At 57.2% G+C, this 20593-nt stretch overlaps 2 long non-coding RNA genes across 2 annotated transcripts; one reads left to right on the top strand and one right to left on the bottom strand.

The window, feature by feature from the left end:
- Nucleotides 1–6172: 6172 nt before the first annotated feature.
- Nucleotides 6173–6991, bottom strand: LOC122202680. Its single transcript, XR_006194791.1, has 2 exons — nt 6686–6991; nt 6173–6445 (listed from the first exon to the last, which is right to left on the bottom strand). It is a non-coding gene; the product is annotated as an uncharacterized LOC122202680 (long non-coding RNA).
- Nucleotides 6992–9275: 2284 nt separating this feature from the next.
- LOC122202444 lies at nt 9276–15444 on the top strand. Its single transcript, XR_006194670.1, has 3 exons — nt 9276–9391; nt 14083–14504; nt 15295–15444. It is a non-coding gene; the product is annotated as an uncharacterized LOC122202444 (long non-coding RNA).
- The last annotated feature ends 5149 nt before the right edge of the window (nt 15445–20593 follow it).

The following is a 20593-nucleotide window of genomic DNA, read 5'->3' as shown; positions in this document are numbered from 1 at the left end:
CGCGGGGTCCAGGCGGGGGTGGGGGGGGGCGGGGGGCACCAGGCGGGGTGTGGGGGGGCGGGAAGGAAGCGCGGCTGGGGGCTGACAGTGTGGGATCCGAGTGAGCGCACTGGAGGTCACGTCGCCACGCCAGAGGTCACGTCGCCACGCCGGAGGTCGCGCCATCACGCTAGAGGTCACGCCACGACACTGTCCGAGTTAACGCTTCCGTTCGGTCCTGAAACACCGGTCGGGCCAATACCTTCATTTGGGCAGAGCGAGGAGACAGACGCTTTCCTTTTTTCTCTTTCACTCCGAGGTCCGCCCTTTCTTCTCTTCAGATCTGAACCTTGTTAACTTCACTTTTACGAAAGAGAACAAAAAGCCCGAGCACATTCATCTCGGACCCCTCCCGTCCTGTCCTGGTGTTACTTACGTTTAACCAGAACACGAATGTTTCAGACGAACCATTCCTGCATTTCACCAGCCGTAGCTCCTTTTCTGCCACTTTTGAGGGCTTCTCGAGAGCTCATGTAACCTCTTCCCAGAACCTGGGGCGAGTTTGTAATCGGGATACAAACTCAGCTTATAATTAGAAGGGAAATTTCTGCTTTAATGCCACACTGAGCAACTTCAAGGAACTGAACTCTCCGTGGGAAATCTAGGTGTCCTGGACCCTCCTCACGCACACGAGGTCGTCAGACCCGGAGGGTGTGTGAACTTCTAGCTGTGGCCACAGACAGGCCCCGTCGCTCTGCCCGCCCCCTGGAAGCAGCTCCTTGCCCACATTCTCCGCCCCGTGTGGCCAGAGGCCCTCCCCGTTTCCGCAAACTACAAGACACGTGTGTCCCGAGGCAGAAACCGCGAGCCACACGTGGGTCTGCTGCGATTCTTCATGGGACCTTCCGGGCCGCTCGACCGCCTGGCCCACCAACGGATGGCCTCACGGTCTCGTTGTTTCTCGGAGGTGATGGCGAGAGACTGAAGAGGGGGCTGGAGCCCCAGGTGTGAACTCGGGGAAGCTTCGCACCGGAGTGTTTGCAAGGTGAACCAGAACCTTCCGGGCAGGGTCCCCTACACCAGAGTCAGGAAGCGCAAACGTGCAGGTGTCCGGCCGTGACGCGCAGACGTGAGGATTTGCTCAGCTCTCCAGCCCCGGAGCCGTCACCTCTCTGCCATCAGAGGGGGGAGGCACAGCCCTCCGGGAGGTGCGGGGAGGGCCTTCCGTCCGCATGGCACGGCCGAGCTGTTTCTGCTGCTGAAGACCCGCTTTCTGGGACAGCAACCCCCCGCCCGCATCTCTCACGGCCGGCAGGGAGTCTGGCCGGAGCACAAGGGAGCTGCGGGGAGATCTCACTTTCAGCGTGTGTGTGTGTGTATTTATTCGCAGTGGGGGTGTTGTGTGCGCGTGCGTGGGTCAGTTCTCTGAGTGGGTTCCCTTCCTGTTGTGCCGCTGATGAGGCGCCCCTGCCCTGGACGCGGCCCTTCCGTGGATGAATTTCCCTGCCAATTACCTTGTCGTTTTCAGTACGTGTTTTGCTGTCCCACCCCAGCCATAATTACAACACAGGATTTTTCCTACACGCTCCTATGCATGTGAATAACATGCAGTGTAATTCTGCTTCTTACAGAAGTATTACTGGAGGTATTATTTCCAATATTATTTGGTTTATTATACAAATCTTTTTATATACGCAGGCCCAGCCCTTCCGTGCCAATCTGTGCCATCCGGACAGTCTCTCTCAAGGGGCCTCTCTCCAGAGGGCATGTCTGTTGCCTTTGCTTTCTCACGTTCAGGCCCGGTTCCCGTTGACAGTGCAGGTGCCGTTCCGAGCGGCGGTCCTGGGGCTTGTCATCCAAAACCAAAGTGAAACGGAGCATTTCTCATGACCTGGTATTGAAGTTACTTTGTGTCCCCAAAGCTGTATATCGGATTGTACTCCATTGTACGCCCTTAGTAGTGGAAGGTATGTTAAGTGAACCAGTTATGCTGTATTTTTATTAATATTGAACATAATTAAACGTGGACCCCTGTGACCCGTCCCTGGGCATGCATGCTGTTCCTCACCCCACCCCCCCAAGCACTCGTGCTAAGTTCTCCATGGTGTCTGCTGTGCACGAATGAATCTCAGAAGTAGTTCAGAGTCTGAGCTGCGTGCTTTCTGTGCACGCTGCGCGAGGGGACCTACGGCATATGGTGACGGGAGAGAGACTGTCAGAGGAGGAAGGGCTTCAACGTTATCGGTGACTCCCCACCAGAGGCCTCCCGTGGGTGTGAGTCAGGGTCCCAGGGCCGGCCCTGCCCGTAGACCAGCCTAACGCGGTCGTCAGACATTTGGATTTGAAGGTGGGGTGACCACAGGCAGGCCCAGCCCTTCTGTGCCAGTCGGTGCCATCCAGACAGTCTCTCTCAAGGGGCCTTTCTCCAGAGGGCATGTCGGTTGCCTCTGCTTTGCTTTCTCCCGTTTGGGCCCGGTTCCCGTTGACGGCACGGGTGCTGTTCCAAACAGCGGTCCTCGAGCCTGTCATCCAAAACCAAAGTGAAAGGGAGCATCCTAGACTGTTGTCATCATGGCTGCTTCCTTCATTTCTGGGCCCAGGCCTGGCCCTGGGGACAGTGATTTTGAGACTCCTGGTGTCGCTGGGTGTGTGTCACTGTCATTAGGCACTCAGGGTCCCTTGGCTGCACTGGGATGGGCAAGCCTGTGGGAGGAGATGGGGTTGTCTCAAGTTTGCGGTTCTGGAGGCCTGGGGCCAGCATGGGCCATGGTCCCCTAGTTCTGGAAAGACCACCCTGGGAGCGTCCCTCTCCCAGCACTGCTCCCCATAGTGGTGCATTGTAGGCAGGGGGCCAGTGAGTCCAGACCTGGAAAGAGGAGGAGCCCATCTCTTGATGAGGGAGCCAGGAACAGCGTGGCTGAGCAGAGAAAATCCGGCCTGCGAGGAGAAAGGGGGCGGGTGGGACACGACGGGGCAGGATGGACGGGTGAGTCTCCAGGATTGATTGATTCCCTGTCCTGGAGCCTTTCCGGAAACCCCCTCTGCTTTGTTCCCACCCCTACTTGGGAACCAGCTCGCGGGGAACGCAAGGACGCGGATCATCTAGATCTTCGTGTAAACCTCCCTTTGGAATGACCTCTTCCCAAATGCCCCTGTGTGGAACAGAAGCAGAGGCAGTGCTCCGGAGGAATTTCTGGTCTCAGCCCGCAGGGAGGGAGGAGGGGAGGCCTTGGGTGTGGGCGGTGTTTTCCTGATCTCCAGAGATCTCACCCTGTGGGTAGCCACTCTGCATGCGGGCGGGCGAGGCAGGTCCTGTGGAGACTTGTAGGGAGAACCTCTTCCCAGAACCCGGGGCAAGGCTCTGGCTGAGCAGCTGGGAGGGGGCAGGCCCGCTGGTGGGCCCCAGCAGCCTGAGCAGCAGCAGCCCTGGGGGAGCTGTATTACTGTCCTCCAGCCGTCGGAGCAAATTATGCCAAACTTCGGGCCTTAAAACGACACAAGTGTATTATCTGGCAGTTCTGGAGGTCAGAAATCCAAAATCAGCCCCATGGGGCCACGGCCAAGGTGTGGGCTCTGTTCCTTCTGGAAACGCTAGGGGAGAATCTGCCTCCTGGCCTTTTCCAGCTCCTGGAGGCCGCCCCCTTCCCGCGGCCCCGGCCTCCATCCTCGGTGCAGCACCTTCAAATCTCTGACTCTGCTTCCGTGGTTATGTCGCCCTTCTCTGTCACCCTCCCGCCCCTCAGAAAGACTCTGGTGATTACTCTGCCCGCCCCCCCCCCCCCCCCAGGATAATGCAGGATCTTCTATCTCAGGATCATGTCTGCAAAGGCCTTTTTGCTGTGTAAGGTGACATATTTATAGGCTCCAGGGACCACGGTATGGACATCTTCAGGGGTCATTATTCAGCTGCGCATAGGAGGGTGGTCCAGCCAGCCAGTCAAGGGAGTGGGTGCCCTTGGCCTGTCCCTTGCAGCTGTGCCCTGTGGGGCCCAAGCAGGTCTGAGCGGGCAGGCGGCTGCCTAGCAGAGAACCAGACCTCCCAACGCGTCCGTCCTGAGACGCTGTGTCTCCCTGTCCAGCAGGGCCCTGCGACTGGGGTGCTCGGGACAGGGTGAGGCCAGGCCAAAGCCCCACCTTTCTCCCAAAGTCAAAGTCATTCTTTTTGTGTGTTTCTTCAAGTGAGCCCGGGGGCGTCCCTACCCCAGGTGGGACTGTCTCTCCATCTCTGGGTAAAAGTGATTTCTGAGCGCTGACAAGTTTTGTTTTTTCTTTATACTTTCTCGGTTCCCTAGGAGACCCACATCAGCTGCATGGGCAGTTTTGAGTTTCTGAAGTTCAGCTGTTTCCTAGTTAGTCATGCTTCAAGGGGAGCTGCTTCTGAAAGTCACAAAAATAGTTTGCGTGGTTTCTGGTCCCTGAGAGAGCCTCTGGGGGCCAGTGACCTCCATGAACTCCTGCTCCAGGGATGGCATGGGAAGGCTGACTTCCAACCTCGGTTTCATCGGCCGTGCCTCATGGCCCCAAGCTGGACCCAAGTCCACAACCTCTACTCTGTCCCTGCTCCTGAAGCCCCGCCCGGGCAGTCTGGACCCTGTCTCCAGCCCCGGCCACCCCCCTGGCCGCCTTCCATCTCCTCCTTTGCAGACGGGCTCCAGCACAGGTCTTGGGCAGAAGGGTGGAAAACTGCAGACAGCCCAGGGTTCCTTAGGGCTGTGCAGATGGCTCCCCTAGAACCTGCACGGGCCAGGGCTGAACACCGAGGTGGAAACGGTGGCGCCCCGGGGAAGCTGCAGCCGGCCTGCGAGGGACACCAGTTTGCCCTCCTGAGGGTGGCTGCATCCACCAGCCAGGGGCACAGGAGACCGGACTCAGGCCCGCCCCCCCTCCCTGCCACGGACTCAGGCCCGCCCCCCCTCCCTGCCACAGACTCAGGCCCGCCTATCCCCACCCCCCCCCCCCCACCCCCCCCCCGGTGCAGGCCCGCTCCCACGTCCTACACTGTTGGGCTTAGGGCTAAACAAGGAGCCAGACTGGTCCACTCCATGCTGGGCAGCGTTTGCTGGCCGCCCTGTGGGTGGGGTGCGGAGGAGAATACGAAGGGGGCCCCCTGCCCCACCGTGAGGGCCCCTTACTTGCGGCACAGCTTGGGGGTAGCAGGGAGGCCGCTGGGCATGAGGCTTTGTGGCTTGCATCCGTGCTCTGCCTGCTCTGAAAGGCCCCTTCAAGGTGGGATCTAGAAGCAGGTAGATCTGTTTCAAGGCTGAATCCGGCCCCCGCCCCCGCCGAGTTTCATGGTTTTCCCAAGCCACGCGGTGAGATTACGGCGGGGACCCAGTGGCGCAGAGAAAGGCCGGGCCCAGGAAGTCGAGGTGGGAAAGTGTCCAGCTCCCCGCCCCCAAGTCTTGAGCCGTTCTTCACCACTCTTCCACCAAAAGGGATGATCTGCCTTGCGCTCCCCCAAACGGCCCCGCCAAGAGGGATGGAAGGGATGGAGGGCAAGCCCTGGGGCTGGAGCCAGGTGTGCTGGGTTCAAGTTCCAGGCGGGCTGGGCTGGGTTCCTCAGTGCAGATGCAGCCACCTCGTCATCTTGGGGACACCACTGGCCTTTCCCACATCCACACGTCTGTGAACCTCATGAGTGAGCGTCAGAGTTAAGACAACGGTCTACAAAAGTACAGACGGGATCAGAGGCTGCACACCTGCCTGAGATCACACAACTCCGGTCCCCAGAAACAGGAGAATGGCGACTCAGATTTTTCACCTGTTAACTTCAAAGTCAATGCCTTTAACTGTGATGCTCCAGTGTCCATCTGCAACCCCCGCCGCCCACAGAGCCCTGCAGCCTCCAAACTCCTTTCCTACCCCCTCAGCTCCCATTTTGAAGACCCTCAGGGATGGGTCTGGGCCTTCTGGGCCATAGGCTTGCTTCTGCAGACCCCATCCATCAAGGGCTCTGCACCGTGAGTGGAGCTTCTAGGGAAAACACAAGGAAATAAACACGACTTTGTTCTGCCCAGCGGGTCTGGCAGCACAGTGGTCCAAGCCTCCCGCCTATAGGATGAGGAAGACTTGGGGCCGCCTACAGGGCCAGCAGCGTCCTGAGAAGTGGGCTGCCCTCCCCGAGGCCCCGCCCCACCGTCCCAAAGGCCCCAAGGGACACACTTCAGCTAGAAAGTGTGCAAAGAGTCAACACTTAATTTTTTAGCAAATGTTTTCAGAACATCTACTTTGCACAAGGCACTGGGCCAGACTTTGGGGTGGGGGCTGCAAATTGGCTCATTCGCCGATTCCTTCACTGGCTTCTTTCACCAAGTATTTACAGAGCGCTGACTGGATGCCTGGAGATAGGTTCCCAGGACAGCAGGCCCGGTCCCTGCCGCCTGGACCCGGGGCCTCGGGCGGCAGACAGATACAGATCGGAGTGTCACCCCAGCAATGCAGAACTGCAACAGCCATGGGGCGCCACCTAGGAGAGGAACTGAGGGCAGTGACCTCTTCCTGCTGTGACCTCCACCCTTCCCCAGGCCACTGCATTTCCTGTGTGTGAGAGGCCAAGCTGGAACTCGTGACCCGGCTTCCCCCAGATGGCGTGGGCACAATGGCAGCATGCCAAAGACCCGCCAGGGCGCCCCCAGAGCCTCCGGGCCAAGCGCTTGGGTGCACGGGGCCTCACGGCCGTCACCCCAGCCGGGAATGCCTCCTTCACCTTCTCGCCCGTGCAAAGGGGCCGATGATAAATACGTTAGACATCGCGGGCCCAAGAAGTAGAATGGAAGACATGATGCAGGTTCCTGTTTAACAGAGAACACAAATTGCCATAAATATTTACTAACAGGATTTTACATATAATAATTCAGCACCATCTTTTGGTGATACAGGTCTGCTTAGGAGAGGATGGAATTCTTTTTTTGGGGGTGACTAACATTTCACTGAAAGCGGTTCTAAGTTAGTGTGCCCTAGCGAATCCCTTGGGGACGTTCATCCCTAAAGACCGTCGGCAACTGTCTCCAGGCCCTGCTCCCCTCCTCCTGAGACGCTCTCACTGGGGAGACCCTAGACCCCAGACCCCGGCCTCCAGAGCAGTTCCCTCCTGGCTCTGCCTCTTCTGTCTGATCTTGAAATGTTGGGGCGGGGGGGGTGGGGTGGGGGGGAGGAGGGGGACACGCTCTGTCCTCAGCCCTCTTAGCTAGCTGTCCTCTCCTGTGACTGCGTTACCCAGTCCATGGTCTACACCGCCACCTCTATGCTGATGGCTCCCAGGCCTCGGCTGGTGCGTGTCCAGGTGGGGCCACCACATCTCCACACTAACTGAGCATCCCCCCTCCTCCCAGCCCTTGGGGTCTGACCCTGCCCCACTGGGCCCTGCCCCGCTGGGCCCTCCCCTGCTGGGGTCCTCCCCCTCTAGCCCCTCCTCCTCTGGCCCCTCCTCCTCTGGGCCCTCCCCCTCTGGCCCCTCCCCCTCTGGTCCCTCCTCCCCTGGGCCCCGCCCCCTCAGGGTCCCTCTCCTGCTGGGCCCCTCCTCCTCTAGGACCTCGCCTACTGGGCCCTACCCCGCTGGGCCCCTCCCCCTCTGGCCCCTCCCCCTCTGGGCCCCTCCCCCTCTGGGTCCTCCTCCCCTGGGCCCCGCCCCCTCAGGGTCCCTCTCCTGCTGGGCCCCTCCTCCTCTAGGACCTCCCCTACTGGGCCCTACTCCGCTGGGCCCCTCCCCCTCTGGTCCCTCCTCCCCTGGGCCCCTCCCCCTCAGGGTCCCTCTCCTGCTGGGCCCCTCCTCCTCTAGGACCTCCCCTACTGGGCCCTACTCCGCTGGGCCCCTCCCCCTCTGGTCCCTCCTCCCCTGGGCCCCTCCCCCTCAGGGTCCCTCTCCTGCTGGGCCCTTCCTCCTCTAGGGCCTCCCTTACTGGGCCCTACCCCGCTGGGCCCCTCCCCCTCAGGGTCCCTCTCCTGCTGGGCCCCTCCTCCTCTAGGACTTCCCCTACTGGGCCCTACCCCGCTGGGCCCCTCCCCCTCTGGCCCCTCCTCCCCTGGGCCCCTCCCCCTCAGGGTCCCTCCATCAGTGGGCCCCTCCCCCTCAGGGTCCTTCCACCACTGGGCCCCTCCTCATCAGGGTCACTCTCCTGCTGGGCCTCTCCTCTGCTAGGTCTCTCCTCCACTGGGCCCCTCCCCCCACTGGCCCCCTCCCCCGCTGGCTCCCACCTCAGTCACAGTAGCCAGCCCATGTAGACGAAATCTTTGAGCTCCCACCCGATCACCGCTGCCCGTCCCACCAACCCTGGAACCCACCTCCCCTGCCCTCCCACTCTGCCTCTTGCACGGCGGTTCCCTCCGCCCCTTCACTGCCTCCTTCAGGTCCTCTCTTGGAGTCTCATCCTTGGGCCACCTTGACTAAACAGCCACTCCCTCCCCCTTCCCAAGCCACTCTCTCACTCCTCTCCTCTTCCCTACCTCCCCGAAGCCCCCATCCTGCTGCCTCTGCCCCCTGATCCCGACCGTTCCTCGCCACCAGCCCTGTACTAATCATGGTTTTCATTTCTGTATTTCATGATGCTTTGACTTCTCGGGGGTCCTTCGGCCCTCCCGGGGCCAGCTTTCTCCTAGAGAGGGCAAACATCCCCCTTGTGAATGAGCCTTTCATATGCAAGCCAGCCCCATCCAAGCCCCTGCTCCAGACCACCTCCTTCATGGGTCACCCCAGGTCCAGGTGCCAGACAACCGGGACAGCCCCTGGCCTGAGCCCAGCCAAGTCGCTCCAACCAGCCCGTCTTAACCCTGCTTAGCCTGATTACCTGCTTAGCCCGTTTCTTCCCTGGTCAAGACATGACGGTGGCCTGCTGCTCCCACCTCCCTGCATCCCCTTCTGTGACCTGCATCCACCCGGACAGGACAGGACGAGGCTAAGCCAGGCATGCTGCTGGGCCTCTGGGAGAGCCCCTGTCTTCCTGGGGGGGGGGGGGGGCGGGAGGGAGCAGGTGGGGCTGCCCACTCCACGGGGTCCTCCCACTTCTGTCTGAGGCTTTCTCAGAGCCCAGGAATCCGGGGCTGTCCCAGCAGCCAGTTCTGAGGTTAAGAAGAGGCCCCCCTGTGGCCGCAGCTCCTCCTTGCGCTGCGAGTTCGAGTCATGACTCAGGAATGGGGAGTGGCCGCCTTCCTCGGTCGGGGCTGGCCTCCAGAGCTCAGGGGGGCAGCCAGACATCTCACCGTTGCCATGGAGACCATTTGTTTACTCCTACCTCCAAATGAGATAATCTGGAGAACTGCCATTTTCTGTACTTTCAACATAATGGAATTCAGGAAAATTCCAAACCCAAGCCAGCCCCCAGTTCTAAAGACGGAGACCTCGGCAGCCGGCGTGGACGTCAGGATGTGGGCAAACTTCTCTGGCCGGCCTCTGATCTCCTCCTTCCCCTGAGAGCATGTATCTCACCGATGCTCAATCGTTTTTTGCCTCCCTGCCTTTGCCCAAACTGTTCCTCCCCCCCCCCCCCCCCCCCCCCCCCCCCCCCCCCCCCCCCCCCCCCCGCCATGGGTCCCCTCCCAGCTCTTCAACTGAATCAGCATCTTACTCCGCCCCAAGGCCAAGTTCAAGTGTGGCCTCCTCCTCCATGATGGCCTCCTGGATTCGACCCACCCTCCCACTTCTTGACCTGCATGAGAAGGTCTCCCCCATATTAGTCACGCTCCCATCTAGTGCATCCTTGGCTTTCTAGTTGATTCGCAGCAGTCAGCCCACAGCGAAGCCTGGGGCGCCCTATCCCCAGATAGCCAGCAGTGGAATGAGGGAGGCAGTGGGTGCCTGGAGAGAAAAACGAGCCGGAAGCCTTGGAGCTGGACAATACTGGGCAAGTGACTTCACTTCTCTGTGCCTCAGTTTTCCCTAGCTACCCACCAGGCGTTGGGGCCTAGAGGATTTCAGGGGCCCTTTCAGATCCGCCCCTCTCTTATTTATTGCCTTTTGGAAACCTGCCGCTTTCCCCACGGCACTTAACATCCTAAGGCGTTTTGCAGAGGCAGTGCGTGGAGAGGAGGTGGAGACAGGGGTGAGGGTGGGGACTGGCAACCCGCTCCCCAACCTTCTGGGGTTCTGGGGATAGCTGCCCTGGGGAGCGGGAGGCACGGAAACGCAGCCCCGCGCTGCCCCCGTGTGGCCTGCGTGGGCACTGCAGCGAGGAAGCCTTTCTCAGTCAATCTTTGGGAGGCTGTCCTGGCTGACGTCCACCACCCATCGGGACGCTCGCTGTCTTCCCGCTCACCTCTCGCCTAGGCCAGGGAGCCCCCGGGAACCAAGAGTAACCCCAATAACAGGGCGCCCAAGGGTGGAAGGGCGCAAGGTCTCAATTCAGCCAGTCAGGAACATTGTTCTGAAGGCACCCGGGTGTGGGAGGAAAGGGTGGTCTTGGGGGCCCCCAGGGGTGCATCCCGCCTGCTTCTTGGTCTCCAGGCTTTTAGGCATGATCACGCCCAAAGTGTCCGCAGGGAAAGGGAGGCTTGGGGAGGGCCAGTCGCAGAGCTGACTCCCCATCGGGTGCTCCCTTCACTCCATGGGGGACTTCCAGAACTCGCCCTCCCCATGGGCTGAGCTGAGACCCTTTGTACCTGGCAGTGGTCCAGACACGTCCTCCCCAGCCCCTCCCCACCTCGCTCCTCTCACCTGAGATGCCTCCCCTTCCCAGCCCTCATCCCCCCCCCCCCCCCCCGCAAGATCCTTCCAAGCACCCAGTCCTGAGGCAGCCTGTGGGTGGCCAAGGAGGGCCCTGAGGGAGCCATCACCTACCCCAGCGGGCCTCAGAGGTGGGGGTGGAGGTGATGGAGAGGGCCTGGGCTTGCGGCTTCTGCCCGCAGACACACAGAACTCCATCCCTGCCCATCCTCTGTGCTTCTGCCTTCTCGCTTCTCCCCTGCATCCTCCCCTGGCTGGGCTCTCCTCTCTGCCCCCCGCCCCCCCCCCCCCCCACAAAAGACCTGCCTGCCTGCAGGCCCCACCTCCTTAAGCCTTGCCTCTGTGGCCTCTTGGTCCCAGGAGGCAGACTCTGCTCCCCCTGTCCCTGAGCCATCCGTTCCCAGATGGGGAGGGAGGAGCTCGGTGGGTCCAGGGAGCTGCTGGGCTCCCCCCACCTCCTCTCCCAGAGCCTCCCTGTGCTAACTGAGCACCTGCCCTGCTTTGGTTTAGACACACTAGGGGTCTGGGACCTCCATGTGTCCACGGGAACTCATCCTCCTTGACCCAGTGTAACAGGGCAGACCTGACCTCCCCTCTGTCCCTTTGCCTTTGCGTTCTTCCTGTGCCTTCCCCCCGTTTCCTCCCCACTTGCTGTCCTTCCAACAGCAAGGAATTTGCTGGACTCAGCATGCTGGGCTGTACTGGGAACGGCTGGGTTACACTGGGCACAGCTGGGCCGGGCTGAGCTAGGGTCCTGAAGGGCAGATCATAACCCAGATAAATCCCTGTGCCCTCCATTGCCAGGACATTTAAAGACACACAGTCTAACCATCACAGGAAGTGATCTCAGTTTACTAGCATCTGCTGAGAGACACTTTTCTCTGGCTCCTCGGGCTCATGGGCTTTCGTACGTCACGGCAGCTCCAAGACTTCTCCCTCTCCAGCTGGGGGCTGCTCCTTCTGGAACATTCGAGCTTCTGGGCTGGGCATCAGAGGAGAGAACTCACCCCTGCCTCTTCTGAGAAGTGAGCAGAGAACAGTCTGCTCAGGTTGCCGGGGCCAGAGCTTGCCCGGGGCAGGACGTCTAGCAAGTGCCCAGATGGAAAACCCATTGTTGGCTTCTCTGACATTTCTCTGGAATCCTCCCTGATTCCAGCCTGGCCCTTCCTTTGTCCCTTCCAGGTTCTACCTGCCCCCAGAATACATCTGCACTGCACCCTGTGAAATACCCTTACGTTGATCTCCCCGTCCATCAAACCTTCCTGCTGGTCTAACCCCCATTCTCCTCGCTCAACTGTTGGTTTTAGTTTTTAAATGACATTTGGGGATCACTTTCAGTTTGGGGACTTCAGTGTGGTTCATTTTCAAGTCTTATTTTTTCACGGAATCTTGTTCTTTGCATATGGTTTTTATTCCTTCACATAATCGTTTTAAGCATACTTTAAATATGATTTACAATCTCAGCCGAACTGTTCTGTTATTTAAATATGATTTATAAGTGACTTAAATTTATATATGATTTAAATACACTTTGTAGTTTCGCACATTATAAAACGTAAGTCATAAGTATAAGTATGATTTATAATTTCATTTGAACTGTTCTGTTATTGCAAGGACTGGGGCGGGGGCGGGGGGCTCCAATCTTGTTTATCTGCTGACTTTGCCTCACCGAGAGTCGTTTCCTTGTGTAGTTTGTGACTTAAAAAAAATCATTGAGTCTTTCTTCAGGTGGTGTTACCAGTTTTTGCTATGGGGCTGGGGGCGGGGGGCGTGTCTCACATGCCCTGGGGGTGGAAAGTGTCTCCAGGAAAGCATCCGTCTCTGCTGTGGCCTTGATCCAAGGGGTCGCGTTTCTGAAATCAAATTTTGCCATAACTTTTTGGTTGGGGATGTCCTTGCTTTTTTGGGAAGTATAAATTGAAACTTTCCATCTGGAGTTTCCGTTTCGAATGGGAGCTTTTTTCCCACCTTCACCTTTTCTGAGCAGAGTCAAGCTTTGTTCCTGAGACTTATCTCTGGTTTTCCTAGTTCCTCTTATAAGGAAGGGCCAGTCTGCCAGGGTCCTGGCTTTGTTCTGAAGCCTGAATTCATCTCTGTCTTTTTAATGTCAGGGCTGTATTTCCTCTCTAACCAGCTTTGAAAACCAGGGAGGTTCTTAAAAGGTCCCCTCTACATGCCAAATGAAACGCAACTTGATTCTCGAATCGCTTAATAAAGCCATTTCGATCTTCATAAATAAATAAATAACCTCGGGCCCTGAGGACACATACTTGCATTTGCCATTTCCCTGGGTTTAGGTGGTGGTGGCTCTTCAACGATCCCTCTGGCTCACAGTTCCTAACTTTCTTTCTGGCTCAAGAAATCCTCCCTTTCCTTCTTTCAAGTTTGCCTCTGAGTCGCAAAGAACTTGACGGTAGATTTGGGGGCAGAGATGGGAATTTTCTAGTTGGCTTTTTGTTATTGATTCCTAGGTTAATTTCATGGGGATCAGAATACTTACCTGCGAATGATGTAAATCCCTTACCACTTGTTGGCACTTGCTTGATGGCTCACTATGTGGTTCATCTTATTAAATGTGCAGTTGAAGAGGTGCGTTCTGTCGTTGTTGGGTACCGTGTTAATTAGGTCAAGCTAGTTGTGCCGTTCAGACTTCTTCCCGCTTTCCTATTTCTGTTGAGAGGACTGTGCCCACGTCTGCTAATATTATTGCGGGTTTGTCTCTTTCTCCTTTTTTTAAAAAGTTTATTTATTTTGAGATAGAGGAGGGGGAGGAGCAGAGAGAGAGAGGGAGAGAGAGAATCCCACGCAGGCCCTCCCACACCCCCTCCAGCAACCCTCTGTTTGTTCTCCATATTTAAGAGTCTCTTATGTTTTGTCCCCCTCCCTGTTTTTATACTCTTTTTGCTTCCCTTCCCTTATGTTTATCTGTGTTGTCTCTTAAAGTCCTCATAGGAGTGAAGTCATATGATTTTTGTCTTTCTCTGACTGACTAACTTCACTTAGCATAATACCCTCTGGTTCCATCCACGTAGTTGCAAATGGCAAGATTTCATTCTTTTTGATTGCCGAGTAATACTCCCATTCTATATATATACCACATTTTCTTTATCCATTCATCCATTGATGGACATTTGGGCTCCTTCCATCCTTTGGCTATTGTCGATAGTGCTGCTGTAAACATGGGGGTGCATGTGTCCCTTCGAAAAAGCACACCCGTATCCCGTGGATCAATGCCTAGTAGTGCCATTGCTGGGTCGTAGGGTAGTTCTATTTTTCGCTTTTTGAAGAAACTCCATGCTGTTTTCCAGACTGGCTGCACCAGCTTGCATTCCCACTATATATATTTTAAATCAGAATGCTATGCCCACAGTGGGGAGGCCTGAAAGTCTCAGAGCAGAGGAACAGGAAAGATGAGGAAGGGGGCCATCACTGCATTTGGTCTATTTCAGGGAGGAGAGGACATATACATCATCCAGTTAGCCAAAGGCAGAACCTGCCTACCTCATCCCTGCAGGATGACCTGGGATTACAAACAAAACAAAGGAGGAAGGTGACAAGTTCCCTGGCCTGTAACTTCTTCAAGGGCTGTGCTCTCAGGCTAACAAAAGAGTCAGAAAGATATGCAGAAATGTTTTCCTTCATGAGCAGGAACTTCCCTTCCAGAGAAGGCAGAGCCAGATGGCCAGGAGCAGACCTTCTGGGAGACAGGAGCAAGGAACAGGCCACAACAAACCCTGACTAGGGAATACGGGCTCCGGGACCTGGTGCGTCGACTTCTCCAAGTGCATGGGCCAAGGGGCTGAAAACAAAAGGGGGCAACGGTGTCTGTGAAAGACGGCAAGAAACACAGTCGAGAACTTGCCAGAGCCCGGTAAGAAGGCCTGGGGCCTCGGTGGTCCCTCCCCATCTGCAATAACCTTGCACGTCAAGTTGCCCAAAGGCCTGGTGCCAGCAGCTACCCTGGAGCCCCGCTGGCCCCGAATTAGGAATTTATAAGCAATTCTGGGTTTATAAGAATCAAAAGCATATTCCTGCCCCAGGAGAGTATATCCAGACCCAGAAACAGGGGGGGCTCCTGGGTGACTCAGTCGGTTAAGCACCACACTTGGGTTTAGGTCATGATCTCACGGTTTGTGAGTTTGAGCCTCGCGTCGGGCTCTCTGCTGTTGGCACAGAGCCTGGTTTGGATTCTCTGTCCCCCTCTCTCTCTGACCCTTCCCTGCTCATTCCTATAAACAAGCAAACAAACAACCTTTAAAAAATTAAAAAAAAAAAAAAAAAAAAAAAAAAAAGATCCAGAAACAGTCACACAAGGAAAGAACAAAATAAACAAAATCTCTGGTGAGTTACATTTGGGGTGTCTGAAGGTGGTGTTGGCCTTCCGTGACCCACTTGTCTTGGGTTCCCCGGGACTTTCCTCTTTTCAGCCATGATTATCCTGCTTTCTGGAAACCTTCCCACGGCCCCCCAGTTGGCCTTCTGGGCTGGCATTGCACGGCGAGCCAGACTGGGGGGGCCAGAATTCTGTTCCTCTGCTGAGTCCAGCCCCCCCCCCCCCCACTGCCACTATGGCTCCAGTGTGCCTGAATGGTGGGCGGGCTGGGGGGGATGGCGAAGGCTCCTTCCTCTTGACTGCTCCCTCTTCCTCCCCTGCTTCCTAGGCTGGAAATTGGAGGACATGTATTGAAAATATTAAAACAGAACATAAACGATTGACCATCTATTCCAGCAGAGAAGACAGAAGAAGCACATGGCCTTCTAACCTGACCACCCTCTGCAGGGAACCGACCTCAGGGCTCTGGGGAGCAGCAGACTGGTACAGGTCTCTGGGGGCCTGGGGAGGAGCTGAGCTGGAGCCGAGCCTCCTCCAGGGGGTGCTCCGGGGGAGGAGCGGGGACTGCTGTGTGCCCTACCTCCTTCCCTGCCCGGCCCCGGGGTGGAGAAAGGTTTGGAGTGAGGCCAGGACACTGAAACTCAGAACCCAAAGGAAAGTCATTCCCACTCCCCTGCCTCCCCAAACGTGTCGATACGTGTCTCTGTTCCTATGCTGCTTATCAGCATTTTTCAGTGTTTCCCTGACAACCTGAGAGCTTTGCAGGATTAGCTCAGGAATCAGGACAAGACATACTTCCCAAGCTTGTACCTTCCCCTTGTATCCCTTTTCACTGGTCCCACTGCTTAAAAAAGAAGTGTCAGGGTCGCTTCTCATAAATCATGTTCATAATCAATACTTAATACGCTGTAGTACATTTTAAAAGTACCCATAGTCAGGTAGAGCTGGTTTTTCAGGCTTTCCTGGGCTCCTGGCCTGAAGCTTTCAGCCAGGAATGGGTGGGGGAGGCAGGAGGAGAAAAGAATCAAGCCCTGTGTGTGTGTGTGTGTGTGTGTGAATATCTGATACCCTGAGTGAGGCTCCAGGGTTGGGTCCCGCAAGGTGCAGAAAGGATGTTCCTTTCCACGAAGGTCCCCTAGAGCAGCAGAGACAGTCTGGATCCCCGGTCCCCAGGTAGTGGGGCCCCACGTCACCCCCGGAGTGTGTTGGCAGAAAAGCAGCAGGTGGCTGCAGGGGGCAGGGCAGAAGAGGCCTCTGGGAGGGTGGGTCCTCGGTGTTCAGACGCTGAGTGCCCATCAGGGCTGGGGACTGTTCTAGGGCTGGGAACATAGCCCCGGGCAAGATGAGTGTCTGTCCTCAAGGAAATCAGGGCACTTCCTGGAGGAGGCAGGAAAACACACAACCAGTTGAAGTCCTTTCTGGGGCTACTCTGGGCCACGGAAAGCGTGAGACAGGGCAGTGCGGGAGAGTGTGGCTGGGTGCAGTGCTGCCTGGACAGGAGGCCAGGACAGGAAAGGGACATGGGTGTGGGTGGCCCCACTGAGGCCGAGAGGGGAAGGGGGCATCGCTGTAGTTCATTCCGGCCGGACTTCTCTCCAGAGTTCTGGACTGCCACATCCGGCCGCCTGTTTGTCTTTACGGCCGGGACGTCTAGCGAGCACCTCACACGCCTGACCTTCGCTGACCTTCACCGCCTCAGGCACCTGCTGCCGGCCTCCTTCCCTGCCTCAAGGGCCGATACCTCCAGCCTCCCCACAGCTCAGGCCCCCCGCCAGGAGCCGTTCTCAGCTCTGCTCTCCCACCCACGCCCCATTGGCTGGGATTCCGCAGGCACATCCTTGAACTAAGTCCCGATTCTGACCACCCCTTGCCTTCTCCATGGCTGCTACCCAAGCGCGCACCTCCATCACCCCGCTGCACTGGGATGCCCCTGCCTGGGACACTCCCCTCACCTGGCAGGAAAGCCACCCTGACCCTCTGCTCTTCTTTTTGTCACGGGGCTTTCATCTTCTCTGCGATTATCACTTAGTTACTAAGTTGCTTTTGCGTACTTACCATCGCTGTCTCACCTCCCCGTCAAGAGCTCCGCGGAGGTGAGGAGTTTTGACTTTTTGCCCCCTGATGCCTCCTGTTGTAAGCTCTCAGCTCAGTGCCTGCCTGACACACGGTTTGTGCTCCATAGATGCTGCTGCTGGAAGCTGGGTGAACTTGAGTCCTGGTTGGCCGCGGAGGGAACTTGAGTTTTTTTCTGGCCACTGGAATCGGCAACGGGAGGATTTAGGCAAAAGCGTGATGCGAGCTGCTTTAGGCTTTAGGAACCCCCCTCCTGCCCCCACCGCCTGCCACGTGGAAGATGGACCAGGGTGGGGGCAGGACACCCAGGAGCAGGCGGGGATCCTGGTCTCTTTTGTTCCGGGGTAGATCCTGGGGCAGTGCTTGCGGCCATGGTGGAAATGCTCTGTACCTGTGCTGTCCAGTGCTCAGCCACCGGCCCCTTGTGGCCACTGAGCACGGGAGCCCCGCTGGTGTGACTGAGGGGCTGGATTTTCAATGTCACTTTATGTTAATTCACTGAGATTTAAGTTGTGACACGTGGCTGTGAGGCTCTGTATGAACACCGCAGTCCTAGGATCGGGGAAACAAGGCAGCTGGTAGGGGAGGTCACACGTGGGATGCGTTTGGGAGGGAGACCCCAGAGGCTTGGACTGGGGCAGAGGGAGAGAGGCTTTGGCCTGAGCGGCAGACAGGGACGGCTTAGGGGGAGAGGTGTGGATGGGAACACACGACGCTTCTACTGCAAGAGTCTGGAGCACGGGGACTCTGTCCCCTGCAGGGAAATGAGCCTTCATCCTGAGGAAAAGCCGAGTCCTTGGAGGGAAAATGTATAGCTGGGGCCCAGAGAATCTGGGTCCTCCCTGACATGTGCCCCCAGCGGCTAGATTCCGTTTGCTGCTATTAGGCGAATGGGCACTGGACTCCCAGGTTAGGTCCAGGTGGAGAACACGACTGCCTGTCCTGCCTCCCGGGTTGTGTCCGGTCAAGTTCGTTCTTGCCGTAGATGGTGGCCCACGAGCAGAGCCCAGGGTCCCCCTGAGGGAGCGCCACGCCAGACTTTCTTTCACGAATACTCAAGTAAAACCAGCTGACGAGAAGCCAGTCTGCCTGGAGGCTGGGATTTTATGGGTGATTAAGTCTGGGTCACGAAAAGATGCAAATCTTTTCCCACAGGACTTCTGATCTTCCATTTGTGTCCTGTGGGAGCCGAGAGCATGTCTGTGGCAACTGATGGAAAGCTCTGAAAATATCTAGACTGACTATAACAATGAAATTAATGGGGGGGGCATCTCAGTTGAAGGTGGTAGTTTACAAAACACTTTTCTGAACGCTGTTTGCACCTCAGCCCCTGTTTTTAAATGTCGAGGGTTTCAGCGAAGCCCTGAGTCAAATGTTTTAGGCATGTTGGTCTTGAGGGTCGAATTCCAAGCTGCCTCTGGAACCTGAACCCCGGTTTGTATCACAAGGTCCCTTGTTAAGGACCTACTGGCAGGCGGTCAAGGGGAGCGAACTCTGGAAAGAGAGCGATACTCTTATGTCCCACGTTGATCTGAATGGCCCCAGCGTGCAGAGATGAGGCGGCCTGGAGCCCGGCTCTTTTACCCGCTGACCCTCTACACCCCCTCCCTGCCCCCAGCTGGGAAAAAATCCGCTGCTCATTTTATGTAATTCAAGCGGGCATTTCACTGACCTGCAGGGTATAAACGGACAGTTCTCAGTCCGAACACGTGGGTAGCTTGGGTGATTCATGGATACCTGGTACTCTATTATTGTTTTTGTGAATTGTCACTCTCAGGTTACGAGCTTGGACCTGAAAGGGGCCGCTGAGTCCCCGATGTGAGAATGCGAACTCCATTTTCGCGTCCCTCGATGGGTCCAGCAGAGGGCAGGCTGGTCCTGGGAATGTGCTTGGAGGCGGCTTCCAGTGAGAGGCGCCAGCTTCCCCAAGAGCCCGTGGATGCCTAACTCCCTGACTCCCTCCAGGCCCCAAGTTAGTCCCCATCAAAGAGAAAGTCTCTGGGAGTTCTCAGCCAGGTCCGCCTCCCTTCCTACCGTGCCCTGCCCTACTCCATCGACAGGGATGTCCTGGCTCACCTGCCTCCTGGGGGCTGCGGGTGTGGGGGCTTGAGGCCCAGATCTTGAGAGAGGACTGCTCCCTTCCTCCTTTCTGCCGCCTTTTCAGCGCGAGCTGCCTTGGTCACCGAGCCAGCGGCTGGTAGCCGGCTCTAGGCCTGCTGAGCCCACATGACAAGCCTGTGCGCCAATCCCCCCTCCCCACCCCGCCCCGCCACCCACCCATTTCATTTCCACCCTGTCCTGCCTAGACAGCCTGGCACAGAGGTTAGGAGTCTGCATTCCAGACCGGCCTGGGCGCCACCATTCAGTGCAAAGTGACCTTGGCTCTGCACAATTTGTTTTCTCATCTGTAAAATGGGACTAAATGGGTTGATATCGGAGAACTGCTCAGAAGCATGTCTGTTCTCTAATCTGAGGTCGATGGATACGTGATAGATGATACACGACAGAAATAGATGATATATACAATTTTCTTACGCTGTGGAACGCTTGAAGCCTTTGGGGACCCCAGTATCTCGAGGTGGGGTGCGGGCAGCCAAAGCAGAGGCGGACGCTCCCCAGCCAGAAACCTGCTTGTGTCTGAGCTCTGTGAGCCCGCGGGCGGGGCCGGCCTCCCGGATCTCTCGGCTGCTGCGTCCAGCGTGCGCGGTGCCGGTGCGGGATTTTCTCTGAAAGAGACGTGACCCCGCCAAGCCCCGGCCCCAGCGTGCCGTGGAAGGAAAGGGATCGAGTTTTCCTGCTCTTTCTTTTAAACGCTTAGAGGTTGAGTTTCAGCGCCAGCCCTGAAAAGTAAGGAAACCCTGCATTTATATATGGGTCTGGGATCATTCCAGAAGCCCCCAGAGAGACATAAGACTGCTTCTTCACGCCCCTCCCCTGGCGGCCTGGGCACGGGCAGCAGGCGCTCAGCTGGGGCTTTGTGTGGCCAGAGGAGGCGGGGGCGCGGATGGGACAGAGGACACAGCAGTGCCTGGGGGCCCATGTCCTCTCTGTGGGTCACAGCACAGAAGACTGGACCCTGCACGACGCTCCTTTATCCGGCTTAACCTCAGCCCAGAGTTTGCTCCCGAGGTCACCAGCGGCCCCCCCCACCCCCCCACCCCGTCCCGGGCTGGCCATTCTTTCCGACAAAGTCCACTGGACGCAGTCCTGTTCCTTCTCTGCTTCAGCAGCTTGTGTTGGCGGCCTCCTGCGTCCGTCCGTATTTTAATAGAAGGTGTGTGCGTTGTGCAAATTCCAAAATGAAACCTTTCGTGCTCATCATCTTCGTTTTGCCAGGTTTCCTCTGACTCAGTCGAAATATTAATTCTAGAACGAAGGCCAGGCACATAGAGCTGGGGTGATTTGGTCTGGTTCCTTCATAAACAAGGAGGAGACAGGCCCGACTGCGGGGAAGTGACTTGCCCTGGATCGTCAGCCCCTGGCAGAGCGGGGGCTCCAGCCCAGGCCTCCTGAGCCCCTTCCTCGGTCCCCAGGGCTTTCTTCTGCGTCGTCGT

Source organism: Panthera leo, chromosome D2 (genome assembly GCF_018350215.1).
Source record: "Panthera leo isolate Ple1 chromosome D2, P.leo_Ple1_pat1.1, whole genome shotgun sequence".
In the NCBI taxonomy this organism is placed as follows: domain Eukaryota; kingdom Metazoa; phylum Chordata; class Mammalia; order Carnivora; family Felidae; genus Panthera; species Panthera leo.
Note: the sequence above shows the minus strand (reverse complement) of the source record. Positions and strands in the feature narration are given on the sequence as shown.